Below are 25,750 nucleotides of genomic sequence, written 5' to 3'. Positions count from 1 at the left end.
TGCCACCCTACTGCTGAGGGACACTGCACTTGCCTCTGTGCTGACTCAGTGCACCCTCACGGGGGGGGGGCTCCCCAGTTTCTTTGGAGGCTGGTACAGGGATTTTGAATTATTCATGAGAGCATGGTCATCATCATCAGAAGGGTGGCTCCCTTCCTGAGACACCTAAAGGAGACTGGAGGCCTTTTGACAGGTACCTCTATTTACTCACTTACATCCTACACCCTTCCCCATCCTCTTGTTCACAACTAGAAATACTGTAAGGTAATTGAACTGATCCTGTTCTTTACAATAATGTTAGGTCTTTATAGGGGCTATCTGGTTCAGGGCTGCATTTTCTCTGTATTGGGTAATACTGGTATTGATCTCCCCTTCAAAGGAGAGGTAGTGGAAAACCGCAGGGTCACAATAAGCCTGCAAGGGGGGAACTTCAGTATCTCTGGTCTTCACTGCTAGAGGGGAATATATAGAAACAATATGAAAAAACAGGGGAAGAAAGTGTCCCTAACAAACCAAGATGCTATTGTGATAGAATCCAATGACAGCATGGCAGTAGAAATGACAGAAAAAGAGTTTAGAACCTGCATACTCACAATGATCCATGAAGCAAAAGATGAGATAAGAGAGCAAACGCAGGCAATGCATGACCATTCCAGTAGACAGTTACAAGAGCAAATGCAGGAAGCAAAAGGACACTTCAAGAAAGAGATAAAGATTCTGAAAAAGAAACCAAACAGAAATACTTAAAATGAAAGAAACGATAAACCAAGTTAGAAAACCAATAGAAAGCATCACCAACAGAATAGATCTCTTGGAAGACAGAATCTCAGACAATGCAGACAAAATATTTAATCTTGAAAAAAAAGTTGAACAACTGAGAAGATTTTAAGAAATCATGAATGGAACCTCCAAGAATTATGGAATGTCATGAAAAGACCAAATTTAAGAATTAATGGGATTGAGGAAGGCACAGAGATACAAACCAAAGGCATGAACAACCTGTTCAATGAAATAAGATCAGAAAATTTCCCAAACCTGAAAAATGAAATGGAAAATCAAATACAAGAGGTTTACAGAACACCAGGTCCACAGAATTACAACAGATACACACCAAGACACATTACAATGAAAATACCTCACATACAAGATAAAGATAGGATTTTAAAGGCTGTGAGAGAAAAGTGTCAGATTACATATAAGGGGAAACCAATATGGATATCAACAGGTTTCTCAACCCAGACTCTAAAAGCAAAAGGGCCTGGAATGGTATATTTCAAGCTCTGAAAGAACATGGATGCCAACCAAGTATCCTATACCCAGAAAAACTAACCTTCAGATTTGATGATGAAATAAAATCTTTCCACTATAAATAAAAATTAAAAGAATTTGCAAATAGAAAGCCTGCCCTACAGAAATTTCTCAGCGGAATATTTCATGAGGAGGAAGTGAAAAGCAACAATCCAATACAGCAAAGGGAGGAACTACCCTAAAGGAAAAGCCAATCAAAGGACAAGTAAAAAATCAAAAATAAGCCAAAATGTCCAGGAATGCAAATCATATCACAATAATAACCCTGATTGTCAATGGCCTAAACTCAATAATCAAAAGACATAGACTAGCAGATTGGATTAAAAAGAAGGACCCAACAATATGCTACCTTCGAGAGACTCATCTCATAGAAAAAGACATCCACAGACTAAAGGTGAAAGCATGGGGAAAAACATACCATGCACATGGACCCAGTAAAAAAGCAGGGGTCGCTATCCTCATATCAGATAAAGTGGACTTCAAACCTAAGTTAGTCAGAAGGGATAAAGAAGGATATTTCATACTGCTTAAGGGAAGTATAAAACAGCAAGATATAATAATTTTAAATATTTATGCCCCAAACAATGGAGCATCTACGTATATCAAACAAACCCTTCTCAATTTTAAGAATCAAATAGACCAAAACACATTAATAGTGGGGGACTTTAACACACCTCTCTCACCACTGGATAGATCCTCCAAACAAAAACTGAACAAAGAAACTGTAGAACTAAATAATACAATCAATGCTATAGACTTAATGAATATTTACAGAGTATTTCATCCATCATCGAGTGAATATACTTTCTTCTCAGCAGCTCATGTATCCTTCTCCAAAATAGACCATATGCTATGCCACAAGGAAACCATTAGTAAATACAAAAAAAAAAAAAAATAGAGATCCTACCCTGTATCCTATTAGACCATAATAGAATGCAATTAGAAATGAATGATAAAATAACAAACAAAAACTACTCATACACCTGGAGACTAAATTATATGCTATTGAATGATGCAATGATAACAGAAGACATCAGGGAAGAAATAAAAACATTCTTAGAGGTAAATGAGAACAATGACACAACATATCAAAATCTCTGGGACACTATGAAAGCAGCACTAAGAGAAAAGTTTATTGCATTGAGCTCATACATTAAAAAAAAAGTCAACAACTAAATGACCTAACATTACATCTCAAAGCCCTAGGAAAAGAAGAACAGATCAACACCAAAAATAGTAGAAGATAGGAAATAATTAAAATCAGAGCTGAAATCAATGAAATTGAAACAAGAGAAACAATTCAAAAATTGATGAAACAAAAATTTGGTTCTTTGAAAAAGTAAACAAAATTGATAAACCCCTAGCCACACTAAAGAAGATAAGGAGAGAGACAACTCAAATTACTAGAATTCATGATGAAAAAGGAAAGATCATGACAGACACTATTGAAATGCATAACATAATTAGAAGCTACTTTGAAAATCTATACTCCAACAAAATAGAAAATATCAAAGACATTGATGAATTTTTAGAGATATATGATCCTCCCAAACTGAATCAGGAAGACGTACACAATCTAAGCAGATCGATTTCAAGCACCAAAATAGAAGAAGCCATCAAAAGCCTACTAACCAATAAAAGCCCAGGACCAGATGGATTCTCAGTCAAATTCTACAAGACCTTTAAAGAAGAACTGATACCAATAGTCCTCAAAGTATCTCAGGAAATAGAAAAGGAGGAAACCCTTCCAAATTCATTCCATGAGGCTAGTATCACTCTGATACCAAAACCAGACAAAGACACATCAAGGAAAGAAAACTTTAGACCAATATCCCTGATGAACATAGATGCAAAAATCCTTAACAAAATACTGGAAAATCACATACAAAAATATATTAAAAAGATAGTGCACCATGATCAAGTGGTGTTTATCCCAGGGATGCAAGGTTCGTTCAACATCCAGAAATCAATAAGTGTAATTCATCATATCAATAGACTTAAAGTTAAGAATCACATGATTATTTCAATAGATGTTGAGAAAGTATTTGATAAAATATAACACCCCTTCATGCTTAAAATACTAGAAAAAAAAAGATAATAGGATCATACCTCAACATTGTAAAGGCCATCTATTCTAAGCCCATGGCTAACATCATTCTTAATGAAGAAAAACTGAAAGCATTCCCTCTAAAAACTGGAACAAGCAGGGATACCCTCTTTCACCACTGCTATTCAACATTGTCCTTTAAACACTTGCCAGAGCAATTAGACCAAAGAAATTAAAGGGATACAAATAGGAAAAGAAGAACTAAAGCTGTCACTATTTGCTGATGACATGATCCTATATTTAGAAGATCCAAAAAAACTCCACTAGAAAACTTCTAGAACAGGGGCTGGGGAGATAGCTCAGTTGGTAGAGGTCTTGTCTTGTAAGCACAAGGCCATGGGTTCAAACCCCAGCACCGCAAAAAAAAAAAAAAAAAAAAAAAAAAGATAAAGAAAAAAGAAAACTAGAACTAATAAATGAATTCAACAAAGTAGCAAGATATACAATCAATATGCATAAATCTAATGCATTTCTATTCATAAGTGATGAATCCTCTGAAAGAGAAATAGGAAAACCACTCCATTCACAATAGCCTCAAAAAAACAAATACTTGGGAATTAATCTAACAAAAGAGGTGAAAGACCTCTACAATAAAAACTACAGAACATTAAAGAAAGAAATTGAAGAAAACCTTAGAAGATGGAAAGATCTCCCATGTTCTTGGATAGGCAGAATTAACATTGTCAAAATGGCCATTCTACCAAAGGTGCTATACAGATTCAACGCAATTCCAATTAAAATCCCAATGACATTCCTCATAGAAATAGATAAAGCAATCATGAACTTCATCTGGAAGAACAAGAGATCTCGAATAGCTAAAAAATCCTTAGTAGAAAAAGTGAAACAGGTGGTAAAACAATACCAGACATTGAACTATACTACAGAGCAATAGTAACAAAAACCGCATGGTATTGGCACCAAAATACACAGGCAGACCAATGGTACAGAATAGAAGACACAGAGACAAAACCACATAAATACAGTCATCTCATACTAGACAAAGGAGCCAAAAACACAATGGAGAAAAAATAGTCTCTTCAACAAATGGTGCTGGCAAAACTGGAAATCCATATGCAGTAAAATGAAATTAAACTTCTATCTCTCACCCTGCACAAAACTCAACTCAAAATGGATCAAGGACATAGGAATTAGATCAGAGACCCTGCAACTAATAGAAGACAAAGTAGGCCTGAATCTTCATCATGTTGACTTAGGATCAGACTTCCTCAACGAGACACCCAAAGCACAAGAAATCAAAGCAAGAATCAATAAATGGGATGGACTCAAACTAAAAAGCTTTTTCTCAGCAAAGGATACAATCAAGAATGTGAAGAGAGAGCCTATAGAGTGGGAGAAAATCTTTTCCACACGCACTTCAGATAGAGCACTTATCTCCAATATTTATAAAGAACTTACAAAACTTTACACCAAAAATACAAAGAACCCAATCAATAAATGGGCCAAGAAACTGGACAAAAACTTTACAGAAGAAGATCACAGGCAATTAATAAATACATGAAAAAGTGTTCAACATCTCTAGTAATTAGAGAAATGCAAATTAGAACAACTCTAAGATTTCATCTTACTCCAATTAGAATGGCTATTATCAAGAACACAATAATAGATGTTGGCATGGATGTGGGGGAAAAGGCACACTTTTACATTGCTGGTGGAGTTGCAAATTTTTGAAGCCACTCTGGAAAACAATGTGAAGAATCCTTAGAAAATTTGGAATGGATCCACCTTTTGACCCAGTTATCTCACTCCTTGGTTTATACCCAAAGGACTTAAAATAAGCATACTATAGTAACACAGCTACATCAATGTTTATAGCAGCTCAGTTCACAATAACTAGATTGTGGAACCAACCTAGATGCCCTTTAATAGATGAATGGATAAAGAAACTGTGGTACATATGCACAATGGAATATTATTCAGCCATAAAGAATAATAATATTATGGCATTTGCAAATAACTGGATGGAATTGGAGACTATCATGCAAAGTGAAATAAGCCAATCCCCAAAAAACCAAAGGCTGAATGTTTTCCCTGATAAGTGGAGAATGATATATAATGTGGTTCGGGGGTGGGTAGGGAGAGAAGCATGGGGGAACTTTAGAATATGTAGAAGGAAATGAGAGGGAGGAGGGTATAAAAAAGGGTGGAATGAGACAGACATCATTACCCTATGTACATGTATGATTACACGAACGATATGAATCTACATCGTGTACATCCATAGAAATGAAATTATGTACCCCATGTGTATAATGAATCAAAATGCAGTCTGTAAAAAATCAAAAGATAAATTTAAATATATTACTGAATAGCATTTAGTATTGTTTTGTTAGAAAATAATAGACAGCTAAATTAACTTTATTAAATGTAATTTATTAAGAAATTTATTTCACTGAACATTAGTATTTAATAAATATATTATGTTTTCACTTAAAAAAAGCTACAATATGAATGAACCCAGGAATAAGTAGACAAATACTGTAGGACCTACCTAGAATAGGCAAATTCAGAGACAGAAAGTTGAATGTTGATTATGAAGGACTGGTAGGGGAGGGAGGAATAAAGTTATTGTGTAATGGGTCCAGAGTTCCTGTTTGGGATGGTGAAAAGTTCTGGAAATGGACAGTAGTTAGGACTGTACAATATTATGAACATACTTCTAATGAATTATACATATAGAAATGGTTAGAAGGGAAAATTTTATGTTATATGCATCTTACTATAATAAAAATATTTTTAAAAAGTCACTTACATAATGATTTTTGTTTATTGAGTCTAATAATAAAAGGGAAATTCAGTCTTGTATCTTGTATGTTTTTAGGTTTTACCCCAGTTCATTATTCTAGGGAGGCATTTCTGTTAGATTTGTATACAAGTATTGGTTTACCACAGAATGAGACTTAACAAAGTGAAGAAAACTATCCTGACCCTTCAGTACAGATATTTTAAGATGCACTGTGACATGGACTGAATTGTGTCCCCCACTCAAAATTGTTGAAGCCCTAAAAGTCAGTGGAACTGTATTTGGAATAAGGAAGCAATTATAGTTAAATGAGGTCATAAACATGCAGTCCTGATCCTATAGGATTAGTGATATTTTTTGGTGGTGCTGGGGATTGAACCCAGGGCCTTGTGCATGCTAGACAAGCACTCTACCAAAGGATTAGTGTCTTTGTAAGAGGGGACACCAGAACACTATCTCTCCTTCTCCTCTCTCTCTCTCTCTCTGTGTCTCTCTCTCTCTGTCTCTCTGTCTCTCTCTCTCTCTCTCTTTCTCTCTCTTTGTCTCTCTCTCTCTCTCTCTTTCTCTCTTTCTCTCTTATTCCCTTGTGAGGACACAATGAGGAGTCTACAAGTCTATAAAAGAGCCCTTACTAGATCCTACATTTGCCAGCACCTTAATCTTGGACTAAGAAGTCTCTAAAACTATGAGCCAATAAATGTCTATTGTTTAAGTCATCAACTTTGTGATATTTGATTTTGGCAGCCCAGGGTGACTAACATGCATTGACTTGAAAGGTAAGTGTGAAGTCACTTCTGCTGGCCTGTGATCTGCTTTCAACTCAGGGAAGCCATGTTAGAGGTTGCATGTGGAAGAATAAAAGAACAACCCAATTTTCTAAGATCAAAAAAAGAAGTGTCTTTGAGGTGTTTTGATGATGTTCTGGGTCTTAACTTTAGCTTCCAGGGGGAAGTATATTAGGTTAAATGAGGAATGTTCACAATGTTATAAACAAGGAAACGTGTGGTGGTGTATAATAATGTCAAGGCTAAGTAGAAGATGCTAACAGATTGTAATCTTTTAGAAGGCTTGTGACCCTCACACGAACCAGTGTCCATAAAGGTTGAAACGGTGAGCTTTTATTTAGGTTGAATGGAAAGAAAAATTATTATTGAAAAATTGGCTTCAATTCTAACATAAGATATATGCTATTATGTATCACAAAGAAAGAAGAAAAGAACCACTTCTATTTTGATCAAAAGACTCAGGGCACTAAGAAGAGATTTAATCTAACTCTACACTTTGTGCATTTGATACAAAATTGAATGTGAAAGCTTCTTCTTTAGGACTCATTTTATAGTGATAAATTCAAACACTAGAAAAGTGAGACACTGTTGACCCAGGGAAATAAAAATGTGTAGTCTTTTGTCTGTGAGGTTGTCATCAGAGTATGCTTCCTGACTTGCTCCAAGGTTTGGGGTTCTGTTGGTCAGTTTCTTCTTCTTGCTTGATCCTCTCTGTGACCTGTCACAAGCACTAATATGACATTGTCTAGGATCAGGATTAGAGTCTGTAGACAGGAGACTGAGCATTTATCTCACTATTGAATAGCATTCTATTTTATGTACATACATACTATGATTTACGTATCCAATCTACTGCTGATAGATGTTTGGATTGATTTCTTCATTCCTTTATTTATTGCTAATACAAACATGGCTCTATTTTTATGATCACAACTGTCTTCAGTGCACATGTACAAGACTTTTCTAGGTTATATTTCTAAAAATAGAATAAATCGATGATGGTATATTATGTGTTTTAGTTTTTAGTAGATAATGCTGAAGAATTTTCTCAAGTGGATATTCAATAGAATAACATTAATCCTATTATTAACCTGTACATTATTTTAAATTGTTTTTGAATAATAGTAGTTTTCTAAACCCATGGATCTTTGAATTTTTTGCCTTGCCTTCCAATGTTGGCTAAGTACCTCCAGTATAACATCAAAGAAGTGATAAGGATAGATCCTGTTTTTTCTGATAGTAAAGGAAATACTTTGAACATTTTGCCATTAAATGTGTTTCTGTAGGTTTATCTTTTTGCAGAAATATATTATCAAAATAAATCAATTTCTATTCTTAGTTTGCTTAAAATGTATTATTATATTTTAAAACATTAACATCGTTTTTCTATAAATGATATCTGATTCATATCTGAAATGTCAACCACACAGAGGAATACAAAGAGTAATTTTTTAAACTATGTCATTCCCCATCACAAAGCTATCTCTAGTCATGTCCTTTCTTTGAATTTTACTTTGTAGTATGGAAACCTTAAGTGCCCAGAAAAGTTGAGAGAACAATATTACCTTATATACCAATCACTGGATTTGATTGCCATTTTGCAAAATTAAAAAAAAAATATATAATCCTTGCATTGACAAATGAACATTGTTTTCTTTGGGATGCATGTAAAAAAACCTTATTCTTTTTACGTTTAAAGCACAGATATACATATGGTACATAAATAGACATAGAGAATATGGTTGAGAAACAGATATAATCGAATACATAGTCCATATCCAAATACCCCCAAAGATACTTTATATAATATTTATATGCTGTTTATAAGTCCTTAGTAAGACACACATATTCTAAATATTTTAATTTTTTCCTATGTTTTATTTTAGAGAGCAAATCACTTAAATTTCAATGATGTTATAGGATGTGGTGGTGCACACCTGTAATTCCAGCAACTTGGCAAGGGATTGCAAGTTTGAGACTAGCCTGAGCAACTTAGTGAGGCCCTAAACAACTTCATGAGACCCTGTCTCCAAAATAGAAAGGGCATATGGCTCAGTGGTTAAGCATCCCTGGGTTTAATCTTCAGACCCCCCAATTTTTTGAAATGAAGTGTAATTTACTGATTGTTTATTATTACAGTCTGTGTTTTTTAAATATTTTATTAAGAAACCTTTGCTTACCTTGAGCTGGCAAATGTTTTCTCCTAGGAACCATACAGTTCTAGCTTTTACATTTAGGTCTATAATTCATTTGAGTTACTTTTGTGTCTGACATGAGGCAAGGGTCAAGGTTTATGTTTTCCAATTGAATGTCAGGTTATTCTATCACCATTTTTTGAAAGTCTTTCCTTTCCTCCTTGAATTGCCTTGGCATATTGGTTCAAAGTCAACTGACACAGGCATGGGTCATTTTCTCTATTTTGTTCCATTGGTTTGTGTGTCTATGCTTAAGTAAATGTAGTTTTTTGACTGTTATAACTTTATATAACAGTTTATAACTTTTATAACTTAGAATTACATAATGAAAGGCCTCCGATTTTGCTCCTTTTCAACATTATTTGTCTGAGATCCTATGCATTTCGTTAGAAATTGTAGAATCAGGAGAAAGTGCTATGGAGTCACATTGGCCAAATTATATTTTTATATTGTATATCATATGCATGTACAAATATGTAACAACAAATCCCATGTACAACTATAATGCACCAATAAAGAATGTAGGAAAAAAGAAATTTTAGAATCATCTCATCAATTTCTATGAAAATGATTGATGAAATTTTAATTAATATTATATTGATTAATTGGGGATCAATTGAGATCTTAATAATATTGAGTCTTCCATATTCTCTATGTAGTATATGTTCCACTTGTACTTTTTCTGGTAAAACAAGCAAACAACAACAACAACAACAAAAAATCCCAGTATATTTTCCCTCAGCTAGTGGCAAAGATACGTATCTTATGTTCCTTCTATCTGGTTCTGGAAATTCTGCAGTGGTTTTGTTGAGGGCAAGTAAAGTATTAGTGCTGAACTTTCCCTCCCACCATCTACCCTAATCAATCATGCTGGCAGCTTGGCACTTAGAAAGGACCAGAGTTGAGAATTTACCCACAGTGTCTGCCAGCTTAGATTTCTTTTCCACAGACTTTGGAGATTCAATTAAAATAATTTTGAGTGTCATGAAGAATCCCCTTAGTACTAACTTTACCCAGAGCTATTGATTCTGCTGTTCATATACAATGTTATGAAATATCCACTCTCAGTGAAGCAGGTGATAAGAAATGTGCCATGTCTATCAGGATGTGTGTTTCTCTCTCTCAAGATGCAGAAGACAGGAATTTGGAAATAAGACTTGTTTGGAGGTTTGATCAAATTCTATGTAATCTACCACTGGGAACACACTGATCCTCCACTCAGAGGCACAGGTTATCTTCAAAATTTAAGACACCAATTAAAATTTGTTTCTTTCCCCTGAGAAGTGCCTAATTGCATAATATTGAAATGTCAGTCGGAACACAGCTCAGCATTCATTCATCGTGTTGCTGTTTCTATCCCCTCCAACTGACAGTGAAACAGTAGCTGCTCATTTACTTTTTGCCCTTGTTCTTTATATGGAATCAACAAGCCTAACATTAGTCATTAGTCTTTTAACTTTACTCCCAGTATTACTGTTCTTCAGGACCCTGGGTTCCATCCCTGGTACCACCAGGAAATAAAATAAAATAAAATAAAATAAAATAGACTCATCCTTTATAATATGATGGATTTGAGTTTGGAATTATTATTATTATTATTATTTTGGTACCAGGGATTGAACCCAGGGGCACTTAACCACTGAGCCACATCTCTAGCTCTTTTTATTTTTTTAATTTTGAGACAGGATCTGGCTAAGTTGCTTAAGGCCTCGCTAAGTTGCTGAGGCTGGTTTTGAACCCGCAATCCTCCTTCCTCAGCCCCCCGAGTTACTGGGATTACAGGTGTGCGCCACTGTCCCCAGCTGGAATTATATTTTAAATAAAGATCAAGGCTTTCATTTTTTCATAGAACAAGACAGATGTCCTCTTCCTTCTTCTCCTAACGAAGCTTATAGCTCACAGGGAAGATGAACAATGAACAAAGGTGAGGAAGGCTAAAAGGCAATATGAGGGAGTTTTACTGAATGGCTTACAGGAAGTCAGAAATAATCTCTAGCTTCTGGTAGTCCAGTTTGCACTTAAACTCATCCCATTAGTAAATGTCTAGGTTTGAGTCACGGTAACTCACTCACTGAGCTGAATGAGTCAAGCTTCTCCTATTCTCTTTGCCTTAGACCTCTCCTCTCTAAAACAAGGGCAAGTGCTTTCTGATATGTCAGTGAAGATCACATTCTTTCTTGTTATAATTATAACATTGCATCAATTATGGGCCATTAAATTAATATCAAGGAGTATGAATTTTCCCCAGTCTGAAGTTGCTCTGTGAATGCTATTTGTTATGGGATGGGAAGAAATTCTGAGTCTTTGGGTGTGTGGATGTAGCCTGAAGTAGGTCGACCCTGGCTTTACAATGAGAGCATCAAGGGAGCCTTTTAAAACAATTCTGATGCCCATGACACCTCAGACTAATTAAATTGAAACCTACTGAGCTGAGCCCCAGGCAATAGTATTTTTCAAAATTGGAATAATTCTAATGTGTGGCTAGTGGTGAAGAATCTATACCATGAGTAATAAAGTCATCTCTGATTCATCCCTGGACCTGGGTGGGTGGTTGGACTGTGCCAGATCATGGGGCTCATTTTTCTCATGTATTTTAGATTAATCTAGAACAGAATCAAACCACTTGATAAAACCACAGGCAGTCATTGCTTAGGCTAGAATTGTGGTATTCTGTATTTCTTCTGATATTTTCTGCCTCTTAAAGTGAAAAACTGGGTGGGTGGGTGGTGGTGGTGTTGCTTTCTGTGGATCCACATCATGGTCATCTTTATCCCACTTATGCTCTCCATCCTTCCCAAGGACTTCCATGCTATGGTTTGCATGTCAATGTGCAACACATTGGATAGATGAATTAATAATGAGTGTCGGGGGCTGGGGAGATAGCTCAGTCGGTAGAGTGCTTGCCTTGTAAGCACAAGGCCCTGGGTTCGATCCCCAGCACCACAAAAAAAAAAAAAAAAGAGTGTCTTAGTTTATTTTCATTCTAGGAAACTCAGCCCTTGCCCTACTATCAGATATGGTATGTCTACATATGTAGAAGGTAGGGCTGGGGGTGTAGCTCAGTGATAGTGCACTCTCCTAGCATGCATGAGGCCCTGGGTTTCATCCTTAGCATATGAAAAAAAAAGTAGAAAAACAGTTCAGCAAAAAGAGTTTCTGGTTATGTCAAATAATGCCTGGGGATTTTTTCTAGAATATCATTAGGCATATACAAATGGCTATGTGTCAGACACTTGCATGTTGTAGCTCAACTCCTCACAACACTTTGCAAAGTAGAGCTGGGTTCTGGGTTCTTGCCATTGGGTTTTGCCTGGGAAAGGAAGGCAAAGTCCACTTTTTTTCTCAGTCAGTACTGTTGCTATCTTCCAAATGAGGTTGCTACCTGTCTATAATCACATGACTTGAATAGGGATGACATATTCTAGTTCAATAACTAAAGTGTGTATGAAATGCAACTTTATTTTATACTGACATCTTTGTTTGTATTATGAGCTTCAGATTCTAGTGGTGGTGAAAAATGTAATCTCAGTTACTTTGGAGATTCTCCCTTTTCTCGAGGTGGCATCTTTTTTAGCAGAGGAGGGTGCTCCATGGTAGTGAAGGCACTCATGAGAAGGGAATATGGCCTTCATGTCATCATGTATTCCTGCTAGATCTGCTGAGATCTGCTGTGTCTCCTTGGTCTTCAGTTATTGGTCCATGCAGGCTGCTGCATGTAGGATGTCCTGTCCCTACTTCATAGTAAGGGACAAGATCTCAATGCTATGTCTCAGCTGCTCTTAGTTGCAAAGGAAATGTTCCGTTGTCCTTGCAGCACTGTGCAGACATCTCATGCAGCCTTTTTTGCTCTGGACTCTTGCCATTACATGCAGTTTTGCCTGGGAAAGGAGGGCAAGGTCCCCTTTTTTTCTTAGATCCCCCCAAAACTGTCTTGTGGTTTCCATCCTCCCACTTCCTCCAATTATCCCTCAGGGAGGGAAAGGTGCAAGACTTAGAGAAGTTCCCTGTGTTCTCCTTGGAGAAAAGGAGAACAGTTAAACACTGTGTCCCTGAAGTGTCCCTCTGTTCCCAATAGCCTAGCCAAGTTAAGGGAACAATGAGAGCAAGTCTGGGCCAGAATGTCCAGATAATATTATCTCAAAGGTCACTGGCTTTCTCTCAGGTATGCTGGGAATAAAGGCAAGTTAGTGTTATCCATAGAAAGCTACTTTTTTGCATGCATGCCAAATTCTTTTAGGTGCTGGCCATATAGTACGACAGCTGATGCTGCTTCTGCAAACTAACTTATAAACTCCTCCCTGTGGTAAATGGTGTGGAGCAGAACACCATGGAGAGGGAAGTGTTCTCACAGCCATCTTCCACTGGACAAAGTGTCATGGGAGAATGGAGGTATTATTTTATAGCAAAGCACCACCTGAAATGAAAGTGCACCTGTCCAACCTGTTACCACTGGACAATCTGGTGAAGCACCTGTCCAGTCCATCACCACTGGTTCTTCCTGTAAGCATTTCTCAACAAGCCTCATGTCACTTGTCCCATCTCTGGTATCTTCTTTGGTCTCTTGGCAACCTATCCCTTGCCCTGTCACAACTGGGCTGAGAACATTACATTTCCTCCTTATGGAGGACACAACCATGCCCAGCATCTAAGCTGCATTTGCTTCCTGATTCTTTCTTTATCCATGTCTCGAGGCATTTTTTATTTTTAAAAAATTTTTTTTCCTTTGGTACCAGGGATAGAACCCAGGGGCATTCTACAACTGAGTTACATCCCTAACCCTTTAAGAGAAGAAAAAAAAATTTTTGTTTTGAGACAGGGACTCACCAAGTTGCTGAGGCTGACCTCGAACTTGCAATCCTCTGACTTCAGTCTCCTGTAAAAATTGTTTATTGAGGTATAATTTACATACATTAAAATCCACAGATTTTAAGTATACAGTTCAAGTTCTGACCAATATTTACAGTTGTTTAAGTCACATCCGTATTAGGATGTAGAACATTTCTGTCACCTTAGAAAATGCCTTCATGCCCCAGTCATTTTTTAAATTTTTATCAGTATTTATTTATCAGTTTTGGTCTGATTTGGAGTTTCACATCAATGGAATCGTGGAGTATATACTCTTGCCTCTGGCTTTTTATCCACTTAACATCAGGTTTTTGAGATGCTAGGAGTATTTTTCATCTCACTATTAAATTATCATGCTATCTATCTCTCAAGGCTGCCTAGGGCTCTGTGGCCCCAACACCTAAATTTCTACAATTCAAAAGCTTTTATTTGCTCTTTGGCTATATTATCTCTTCCCCTTTGACCAAAATTTATCTATTTGAGTAGGGAAAATGTCAAGAAGTACCGGGAAATGTTGAGGGAACTTTAGTCAACAGCTTTAAGAATTATCCTATCATCAAGTCAAGAACAGAACTGAGATTTCAGTCTAGGCTTCTCTGACCCTGAAACATCTGCTCTTAACAACTGACCCCAAATTTTTCTGGAAGATTTAAAGAATTGATTGCTAAAAAGAGAGAGAGAAAAATGGAGTTTTATTCTGATGAGCTGCCATTCATTAGACAAGCAGTGGCAAAGTATCCTCACCTAAGCCATAGGCAGATAAGTCATAAACAGTGAAATGAGTGCTAAGCAAAAACTTAAAAATAAAAGTGAAGTTTCTCATTGCTGAAATGAAACTTGAAGAAGAGCCATGAATAAAAATGAATGGCTGAATTTAGAAGACGAATTGTAGAGTCTTTTGCCAAGGGGTTTTTCCCTTGTGGATTTTAGGATTACTTGAGTTGGGCTCTGCCACTAAGTAGCTGTGTAACTTTTGGCAAGTCTTATTATTTTTTTGACCCTCAGTTCCTGCAATGTTAAAATGAGAGGATTACATGAAATGGTCACTTCCTTCTAACTCTAACTCAAAATCAAAATGAATCAATGCTTGTGGTTTCTAGCAAATGAGCAAAACAAGTTTGCATAACCCAAAGATCCTTGCCAAAGATTGAGGACTCACTAGCTGCATGAACCACATGGAAGGTTACAATCATGTTTTCCATTTTCATAAGGAATGATATGTTCACTCTTTGGATCTTTTTGGATTCTCCATATAAGTGTGAAATGAAAAGAGATAAAAATGGCACCCACATGTTTTTATTAGTACTAGTTATAGAGTGAAAGAAATTAATCTATGATCCTCTTGTGTGGAAATACAATAATATGACTTTTGAAATAAATTCAATTTTGCTGACAGCAAAAAAGATTAAAAAAAAAAAAAAGAATAGTTTGCAGTGTCATGAGATGGCCTAATTCTTCCAAAGAAAATGGGTACATTCTAGTTTAATTTTGAAGTAACATAAATGATAATATCATGGCTCTCTGAGCTAATGACAACAAGCCAAAAAGTAAACAGAACATCTGTACTACATTTTAGAACACTTCAAAAATCATTATTATTGTATTATAATGAATATTAAAGGTAAGGTTGGTATATTATTGTCCCCAGTGGAGATAACTATCTTACCCAAGGTTGGAAAACTAATTAGTGGAATATTTCTTTAACTATTTCACATGGGAATTTACATAGATGTTGTTTCAGGATTTATTTTTTATATGCTTTACTGCTTCTAAATTTAGCTTATAATTTTTGTTTGCTGTGTTTATTCAACCATAAGATTTTGTTTGACAGAAGTATTTATTCTACTGCTAATTGTTTTGGAAAACTTTCAAAGTTTAAAATCATCCATAAAAAATTGTGGAGAGGGAACAGAAATTGTTTTGCTTTATGGAGTCTTTGGGAAAAAGTGACTGAATCAGTTTATGCTGAAATCCTACCTTTGATGTCTGAAAGAAAGACATGAATAATAGATGGAAATGTTTAAAATTTAATGATTCCCTGATATTCTGTGGGGATGAGTATCTTAGTATGTTTGAGTTGCTATAACAAAATATCTTTAACTGGGTAATTTATAAATAATTGAAGTTTATTTCTCATCGTGCTGGAAGCTGGTAAGTCCAAGATCAAGGAGCCATCTTTGTTATCTGCTTCAAAGATGGTGCCTTCTGACTGTGTCCTTATATGGCAGAAGGAGCAAACAAGCTCTCTGAACCTCATTTTTAGGGGCACTAACCCCATTCATAAGGGCTCTGCCCTCACAGAGTAATCATCTCCCTTATATACCACCTTTTAAATAATTCAACATTGGAGATTAAGTTTCAGTGTATGGATTTTGGGGAGACACAAACATTGAAACAATAGAAGATGATGGAAGAAAATGCACTGAGAGAGTCTTCAAAGTTTGTTTTCAATTTGAGCCATTGTCACCTGTTCTGTGTATTCTCATGATATTATTTGTGAAGTATTTTTCTCCAGAGAAGGGTCCCCAGAGAACAGTTATCTGGTGAGACACATGGCATATAGGACTTCTCATTGGAAAGAACTCTTTGACCATGTCTTTTGTTCTGACACTAGGGCAACTATAGGCAGACAGAATTTTGTTCTAATAGTTGTCTTTATAGCAACTGTCAACAGGAACAATCTGCAGATTTCAAAATAAAAGCCAATCCAGTGGCACATTTTACAACTCCCTCTTCCCTTTACTATGTCCTAGCAGGTGGACCTTCTCTGCAATAGCATAAAAACCTGAACAGAGTCACTCACCTGAAACAGTTTGCAATAATAGCACCTAAAGAGCCTTCTTGAAATGTCTGAAATTCTAGGAGAGATGTTGTCCTGGGTTTGTGTAGGATAACTTTGGAGAAGATTGAGCTAGTTACTTAAATAAACTAAGTCCAGCTCTTTTGCTGTTGGGAATTTAGGCTTGCTATGGAGATGGATTAGCAGAATAACTTAGGATTTGTGTTCAGAAACATTAAGATTATTCAATATGGTAATTGTTTTTATTTTGTCTTATCAAGGTAGAGACCAAAACTTAACTACTTCTCAGTGCCAAAGAAATAAGTTGAGAACAAGTCAGTAGGAAAAAAAGAGAAAACTATAGGTTAATATTGTAGGAGATAATTCCTTACAGTTTATTTTTAAATCAACATCTAAAGGATTTTATAAGACAAAACATTTTCTAAAAATTATTAAAGTCTTGTTTGTTATAATCTTGGCACAATACAAAATAAATACTTTCAATTATGACCTGCCTAAAGAAATGGTGAATGAACAGTTAGAGAAAATGTTGGTATTTTTCTAGCAATTTGGTATAATGGAAAAAGTGTTGAACTTGGAGCTAGATTTATTGCAAATTAATTATGAGAACTTGGATATATCACTGAGCTCAGTGGATCTCAACCTTTGGTGATTCTGAAAGAATCACATGGAAGACTTGTTAAAACACAGATTACTGAGTCCCACCCCTGGAAATTCTGATTCACTAGGACCTGAGACTGTATTTCTAACAAACTATCAGGGGATGCTGATGTTCCTGATCTGGGGGCCATACTTTGAGAAGCAAGGCTGTCTTAGACTAGACTCTCCTTATTTTTAAAGGGAGTCTACTATGTTAGATTATTACTTAAGTCTTTTCTAGCCCCATAAAATTCTCTGAGACCTGATTTCGTTCTACTTGCCCTTCTGAAAGTGCCTGTAATTTTTCTTTTTAATGGAGATGGCTAATGGTAGGGTATAAATTAGATCACCAAGGGAGAACCTGTCGTACTGAAAATTTGTTGCTGTCAAGGTATTAGCCATTGACATCAGGTGCCTACTTCAGTATTTTACATTCAATTTTATGTTTGAGTCTCCCGAGTGAAATGGAGTCTGTTGGAAGGCTTGAGTTTGAGTCTTGAGTCTGCTCCATGACCTTAACCTTTTTTAGGTTCTTCATCTACAGGTTGGGGAAACCGATTCCAGGTCCTTCCTATACTGATGGTTCCTACAACATGTACTTTGTAGGTTGTAAGGTATAATGCAAACACAAGGAATGTCTGTTTACAAGGCATAGTAAGCAGGAATCACAGCATGAAGGCATTGAGCTGGTTTCAGGGTGATTCTTTAGAGGACATGAGGTTTCGTAACACCACTCTGCAAGCAGCAAAGATCTTTTTCCAGCTCTGTATCTTAGTTTGTCCACAGGAATGTCTGTTACATGCTTTGTAAGGCCTGACATTGAAAGGAGAAATCAGAAGCTAATAATTGTGTATGAGTCATGACACCAGAGCCGCTATGCCAATTATGGAAGAAGAAATTTATTATGAGAATTAGATCTTATCAATGAAGAAGGAGCTGGGGAAGCAATGGGAGGTGGGTGCTGAAGGGTCAGGAGAAGGTCACTTAGCAGCCCTGGCATTGGTGAATAAGGCAGAGCTTCCAAGGGAACCCTGGGTCCTGGCAGGATCAGTGGCTGCAGTCAGACCACAAAGGGGAGCTAGTAGAGTTCTCATGGGAAGTTGTTGGCTCCTTGTGGCCATTGCCTCTGTAAGTCTGCAGAGATGTATCTGGTGGTGGGCCTGGGTTTTTTTGTTTGTGAACAGGAGCTAGAGTGCTGGATGTGGAGATGAGGAGAATGAGGGTCAGCTGGAAGTGACTGACACTTCTGCATGGATGTCACACCACCTCTAACCAACTATGACCTTCAGAGCATGATGGTGCTGCTTCCCTTCCACCTCCCAAATTTTGTACAACCTTAATTTTGCCTACTTTAACTCAGAACCATACAGGAAAGTGGACTCTGGAAATTTAGTTCCTGGCGCAAAAAGTTGATAATAGAAGAAGCCAGCACAATATTTGACAGCATTTCTGAAGCACATACTGACTGAATAAAGAGGTATTGCCTTACACTTGGGGGAGAAGTCATTCATCTCTAAAAGAGATTGAAAATAGCACTGTATATAAAGAACAAGATACATTCAAGCCCTTGAATAATAAGCTGTATTCATTTAAGCATCTTGGGAATGCACATTGATATGTAAAATGGATCTATAAGACCTTATTTATGTGGGTATACACACTCTTACACAATAACAAAATGCAAGCAATCTCCAAAAGTGACCAATATGTTATATTACTGGCATCTACTCAAGATGTTCTAGCAGGATCTGGGATGCAGGGAATACCAGTACATGCTAGTAGAAGCAGAGACAGCTCTATGTGATTCCTGGAGAGTGTTGACTCACTGTGTAAACCACGGATGAGACAGAGAGGTGAACAATATGTTGTGCTTATGTATTCAGTCCTCATTATCTGTAAATTCGATATTTGCAAACTTACCTAGTTCTAAAATGTATTTGTGCTGGGCGCAGTGATACACGCCTATAATCCCAATGACTCAGGAAGCTGAGTCAGGAGGATTCACAAGTTTAAAGCCAGCCTCAGCAACTTAGTGAGGCCTCAAGCAACTTAGTGAGACCCTGTCTCAAAATTAAAAAAAAAATAAGTAAAAGGGGCTGGAGATGTGGCTCAGTGGTTAAGTGCCCCTGGGTTTAATCACCAGTACTTTCCCCTGAATAATAAATAAATAAATAAATAAATAAATAAATAAATAAATAAATAACATGAATGTATTTGTCACCCCAAATCAATACCTAACGTGCTTTCTCAGCTATTCACAGGCAGGCTGAACAATTATAGCCACCCACGCATACACTCCCAGCTGAGGTTGAACATGGTGACACTCAGCCTTCCTGTTTCAGCTCGTAGACTATAAACAAGTGTCCTTTTCATGGCTGGTTTAGTGTCATATTTTTACAATTGTGTGTTTGTTGTGGATGATTTTGCTGTTAAGAGTGGCTCCCAAGCGTAGGACCAAAGTGTTGTCTAGCGTTCGTAAGCATAATAAGGTTGTGATGTGTGGTACAGAGTCGATACATGTGTTAGATAAGTTTCATTCAAACATAAGTTATAGTGCTTTTGGCCAGAAGTTCAGTGTTAACCAATCAGCAATATATATTAAGCAAGGTGTCTTCAAATAGAAACATGCATAAAATAAGGTCATGTATTGATTAGTTGATGAAAATGTTGTGACCAAAAGCTTTCAGGAATATAACTCTGTTTTCCCTAGGAGTAATCCTTCAGTATTCACTACTAGAGAATTCAAGGATTCAAGCTGACTTATCACTACTGTAAATAATGAGACTCAATTATACATCTGAAAGGAATGAAGGATAGATTCCTTCTACCTCTCAGAAAGGCTTAGATAAAATGAGAATAGGAAGATCCCATTCTGTCACCCTTCAGTTGATGCCTAAATGATATTTTAGTTTAGTGCCTCACCCCTCCATTGAAATATACATGTCCCTTGAGGGCTTGCCATTTAAGACTTATCAGCTAATTCCAATTTAGTAGGAATGAATGCCGGGTATTTTCTAGATAAAATTGCTTGTAGAGATTGGAAAGTAGGAAGAGAATTTGAATTTGGCTGGTTGAAATAGGTGGAGGGAAGATTCTACATAAGTGGGAAGAGGCTGAAGCAAAAATAACTGGGGGCCTGTAGGTATTTAAAATGTAAAATTTAGCTGAGTGTGGGGTTGTGTGCTTGTAACCCCAGTGGCTCAGGAGGCTAAGGCAGGAGGATTTCAAGTTCAAAGCCAGGCTCAGCAAAAGCAAGACCCTAAGCAACTTACAAGACCCTGTCTCTAAATAAAATATAAAATAGGGCTGGGGAATGTGGTTCAGTGGTTGAGTGCCCCTGAGTTCAATTGCTGGTACCCCCCCAAATAAAATAAAATATAAAATTAAAGTTTTAAATTGGAATTTAAAATTCAGTACCTTAGATTCATTGGTAAACACCTTATTCTTCTCTATTCCCCAGCACATTGTAAATTCCTCAAGAATCAGGCATTACAAGGTCTCAAGTATGTCAAACTTCATTACATATTGTTATTTTTGAAGAAAATTATCTTTGAGACAATATTTGCTTACATTATTTGCATAATATCCTTATATTTCACATTCTCTTGCTGTAGGTCAGCACTCTCTGATACCTGAGTAGAAATTTGGGGGGAGATTGCACAAACAAGAAAGGTCATGCAAAAAAATGTGCTTCCTGTACCAAAAGCATAATGTTCTGCTCTTCACAGAAAAAAAATGAGGAAAAAAGAAGCAATAATTATATTTGGGACTATTTTCTTTTTTCCTTCCCTCATTTCTCTCTCCTAATCCACTATTTCTTTTCTTCAGACAAAATGATATTTTAAAATTTTCCAATGTGCTATACATTCCTTTATCTCTGGATCCTGCAAAGCTGACCCTTAGTCAGAACATATGCTTTGCCAACCTCTTAACTGCTCTTCATTTGCAGGTCTCAACTCAGACTTCTTATTCAGACTTACCAGGCTCCCTAGAACTTCTGGAAGTACGTGCTTCTCAAAGTATCCTCCTGTGGAACTGTGTGTTTCTTAAATAATAGCACTCTCCATGTTGGATTAAAATGTCCTGCTTGTTGTCTGAATTCTTTACTGGGCTAGTTTCAATAAAAATTTGCAAATTTGTATTGCTTACCATTGAAAGCAGCAGTCATATGGTAGGGATGGGTACATTGTGGTTGAATAGATAAATAGCTAGCATGTCTTTTCCAATTTTGAATCATAAATAAAAGAAAGATTTGCTATGGGGTTTGCTATGGGATTTCCTAGCCTCTCTTCCCATACCTGGAATCTGTGCATATTAATTTAAACATCATAACTGTATTTAGCTGACAACTAATAGCTTTGTAACAATCACAAAGTCTTAGTGACATACTGCTATTTATTTTTCTCATGGAACTATAGGTCAGCTAGGAGAGTTGTCCTTTTGTTCTGAGAGTTGGCTGGAGTATTTCTCCTTGTGGTTCATTTTGGGACCTAAGTTACAGGGTTAGCAGTTTTTCAAAAGAATGCTGCTCATGGCAATGGCAAAGACACACTCAACCATGTAAACAAATCTTAAGCCTCTGCTTGTGTCATGTGCACTAACATCATATTGGTTAAAACAAAGAGGGGAAGAGAAAAAGGAGGACTAATCTAACCTCCTGGGCAAATGTTGGTAAGTTTTCCTCTTCTGGAGGAAGGGCACAAAGTTTTCCAGTCTAACAATTTTGTTTTACATCTTGAGAAACAATGAAAGAGGATATCATATGTTTTGTAGTAACAGAATCAGGAACTGGTGGAGTCTGTCTTACCTTAAAATTTCCAGGACATCGCTTCTCTGGGAAAGTAAAATCTTCCTAAGCAAGGTGCTTCAGATAAATACCGTCATTAAAACACAGAAACAGTGAAGGACTACTTTGTATTGAGAGCAACCCCTGCAATTAACTCACCAAACTGTTTGAGAGATGACTGGCACTGTAAGGGGATGGACAGTGTGTCCTCCTGTGGCCATGGTGATGTGGACAGTGAGGTTTTGTAAAGGAGTTTTGAGATTGCTGACAAGATCAGTGGTATTAACGCCCATCAGGAAGCTTTCATTATATGGATTTTATTATTTATTTTTAAAATTTAAGTCTTTAATCAATCTGGAATTTAGTTTGGAATGTGGTATGAGCTAGGGATTCCATTTTTTTCAATATATATAGACAGATGTGACAATAGCATTTATCAAACAAACTATTCCTTTCCTACTTATTTCAAATGTGACCTCTATTCTATGTTATATTTTAATATATATTTGTCAGAATCTATTTCTGGGATCTCTGTTGTACTCCACTGCTTTATTTGTACATCTCTGTACCAGCACTATAGTCTTCTAACTATAGTGGTTTTGTAGTATGCTTAATATCTAGGATAAACTCTCCTGCATATAATCTTATCTCTTTAATAATTTTCTTGGGTATTTATAGACTTATATGTACTTTAATATATATATTTAAAGTTCCATTGAAATTATAATTCATATTTCATTGAATTATATATTGATTTTAAGAGAATGACTTCTTCTGATATCAAGTTTTTCCGCTGAAGGACATGTATGTCTTTCTAATCAGATACTGTTTTATACTTTAAATAAAGGATGGAAGATCTGTGTTTGACATAGGATAGACAGAAGGCCATTGTGGCTGGGACAAAGAGCCAAGGTGGAAAGGGAGAAGATACTGACCATAATCTGGAGGTAATTCTCAACCCTCAATATAACTTTGTTGAAGGTTCATTATGTGTTAATGTTAAAATTTAATTTTTAAGAATATGGTTTATATCTTCCTTGTTTTCATATTCTGGAGGAAGCCATTCTCTGTATTTCTCACTGCAAAAGAATTCATGTTTTCATAACTTGTTAAAGCACTTGTAAAAGATCACCACTCAATAGAGACAGAACCTTCTGATGGAATTTACTAAGGGTAGATTTCTCCAACTGAAAAAATACAAACCTCTTGTTCTTTGGTTGTTCATTCAGTGTTGACTCAAAGTAATCCTTGACCATTTGATCTTTCAAAGTAAGAGATTACTGTAGAGCTCCTACCCAAGGACCTTTCCATACACACTATCATTTTTTAAATTTCAATCCTAATAAGAATCTAGATACAGTGATTTTTAAGGTTGCAAAAATGACCACATCTTCAGCTTTATAATCCTGATGCAAACTACATTTTCTTCAATGATAAGACATTTTAATATTTTGTTAGTATTCATTTCCAATAACAGCTACAAAACTCACTGAGATTTCTTCTTACTTCCTTCCACAGAAAAGGTGAAAGTGAAGAGACAAGGAAGCCACATAGATTTTTCATTTCTTTGCTTACTTGGAATTGTGTCATCTGATGGTGGTTGGCTACACTAAAATCATTGAATATTAAATTTCTACTGTGTGCAGGACAGAGTTATGGAAGTTGGAGAAGTTTTATGGAAATATAGGCAGTATGTTCTCTGGTCCAAGTTGTTTATAATCACTGTCAGACCAGAGATCCATAAAATAGAATACTCTGTGGGCAAGATGGTGGTGCACAGGAGGAAGGCATAGAGCAGGACCTGGAAGGGAGTACCCCAACTCCTGGGGCTACTCAGCCATTCTGATCAAGTTTGCAGAAAAGCAGCAGGCTTCTTACTACCTCTGTGAGAGGATATAGAGTTGGAAAAAGCCTGGCCTCAGAAACATATCCTTTTAAAAATTGGTGCTTTTTAGTTGTACATGACAGTAGACTCTATTTTGACATATTTATGCAAAAATGGAGTATATCTTGTTCTAATTAGGATCCCAGTCTTGTGAATGTACATAATGTGGAGATTCACTGTGATATACTCATATATGAACATAGGAAAGTAATGTCAGATTCATTCCACTGTCTTTCCTATTCCTATCCCCCTCCCTTCCCTTCATTCCCCTTTGTCTAATCCACTGAACTTCTATTCTTCCTCTCCCCTCCAGAAGCATTTTTTATCTTCAGTGTGTCCCCCTTCCCACACAGAGGAGTGCCTGTTGACCCTACTGTCCCCTGTGGCCCCATCCATTTTGTGCAGTTGCAAAAGAAGCTGAACCCTGCCAAGTGATGGGAAGGAGCCAAAGAAAGTTTCCTCATTGCAAGTCCATTCTAGGGTTCCAGTTCCAGGTAGCATACATAGTGTTCCAGAAGTCAGTGGAGGGTTGGCTGCCTTGATCCTGAATGACCCTTTGCTGGTATCTATAGAAAGTCACCCTGCAAAGGGTGACATTCACAAGTGAATCAGTGACTATGCAGATTTGGTGCCTGATCTCAAGCCCTGAGGGTTGAGTGGACACATTCATAGAAACTGACCAGAAGATAGCAGAGGAAGAGGCTAAAGCCAAGGAGGAAGAGGGAGTCTCTGATGAGGAGGGCAGGTTGAGGGTGTTTCCTTGGACTAAGGCAGGCAGCATGCAGATGCTGGAGAGTGAGAGAACCAGAAGCGTTCTGGCCAGGAGCTGCTCAGCTTTTCCATCTGGCACCACTGAAAGACCAAGATGGAACACCTAGCACAACTGCTCAAGAAGATCAAGGAGGACAAGCAGAGGAAGGAACTGATGTGGACCCAAGGCCAACTCCAACCCTAAGTTGTGCTAGCTTTGGCCCATGGAGAGCAGACAGTAACAGTGGAATGGGGACCAGAAGGAACACATGGGCCAGCAGGGCCTGCAGCTGATCTTTGAAAGGCTATGCTTTTGGGAGCGGGTACCAGACCAGGGGACTGCTTCATGAAACAGTCACAGCTCTGAGTCCACATGGCCTGAGAGTAAAGGACAGGGTCACCCTTGGGTCTCTGTGCTTCAGTATTCTGGGGACCAGTACTGGCAAGGCCTGCTCTGCAGGAGGATTTAGCCCTTAGGAAGGAACTCCTTCCCTCTCCTGCTTGGAGACACTCCTCTCAGGAAACCACTTAACCATCTGCTCCCTTCTCCCCTTTCTCTCAGTGGAGTAGCCCCTGCTAGCAATGGACAGCTTCCACTGCAGTGAGAAGGCAAGAATGTTTTATTTTCCATCCAGACTGACTGTAGGGAAGGACTCCAGAAGCTGCTGAACCACAGGCCCAGCAGTGTCTGTCCTAGCCTCTGCTTCCTTCAGCCACTGCCAGCTCACTGCAAGTTATTAGATAGATAACAGACAAATCTAGATACTCTTCTTGAAGTCACAGGTATTAAAGTCAGAATCTTGTCCCCTTGTCCAAGTTCTGTCACAGGATTCTCTGCCATCCATCTTGGCTTTTGGGACCAGTGAGGTTCAATCCCACCGCATTAGGT

The 25,750-nt window shown here is 37.2% G+C and overlaps 1 pseudogene; it reads left to right on the top strand.

The window, feature by feature from the left end:
* Positions 1–25,066, top strand: part of LOC124972267 (ribosomal RNA-processing protein 7 homolog A-like) — a 109,921-nt pseudogene extending 84,855 nt beyond the window's left edge.
* Positions 25,067–25,750: the final 684 nt, after the last annotated feature.

This window comes from Sciurus carolinensis, chromosome X, assembly GCF_902686445.1.
Source record: "Sciurus carolinensis chromosome X, mSciCar1.2, whole genome shotgun sequence".
NCBI lineage: Eukaryota > Metazoa > Chordata > Mammalia > Rodentia > Sciuridae > Sciurus > Sciurus carolinensis.
This window is presented reverse-complemented; position numbering and strand designations above follow the sequence as displayed.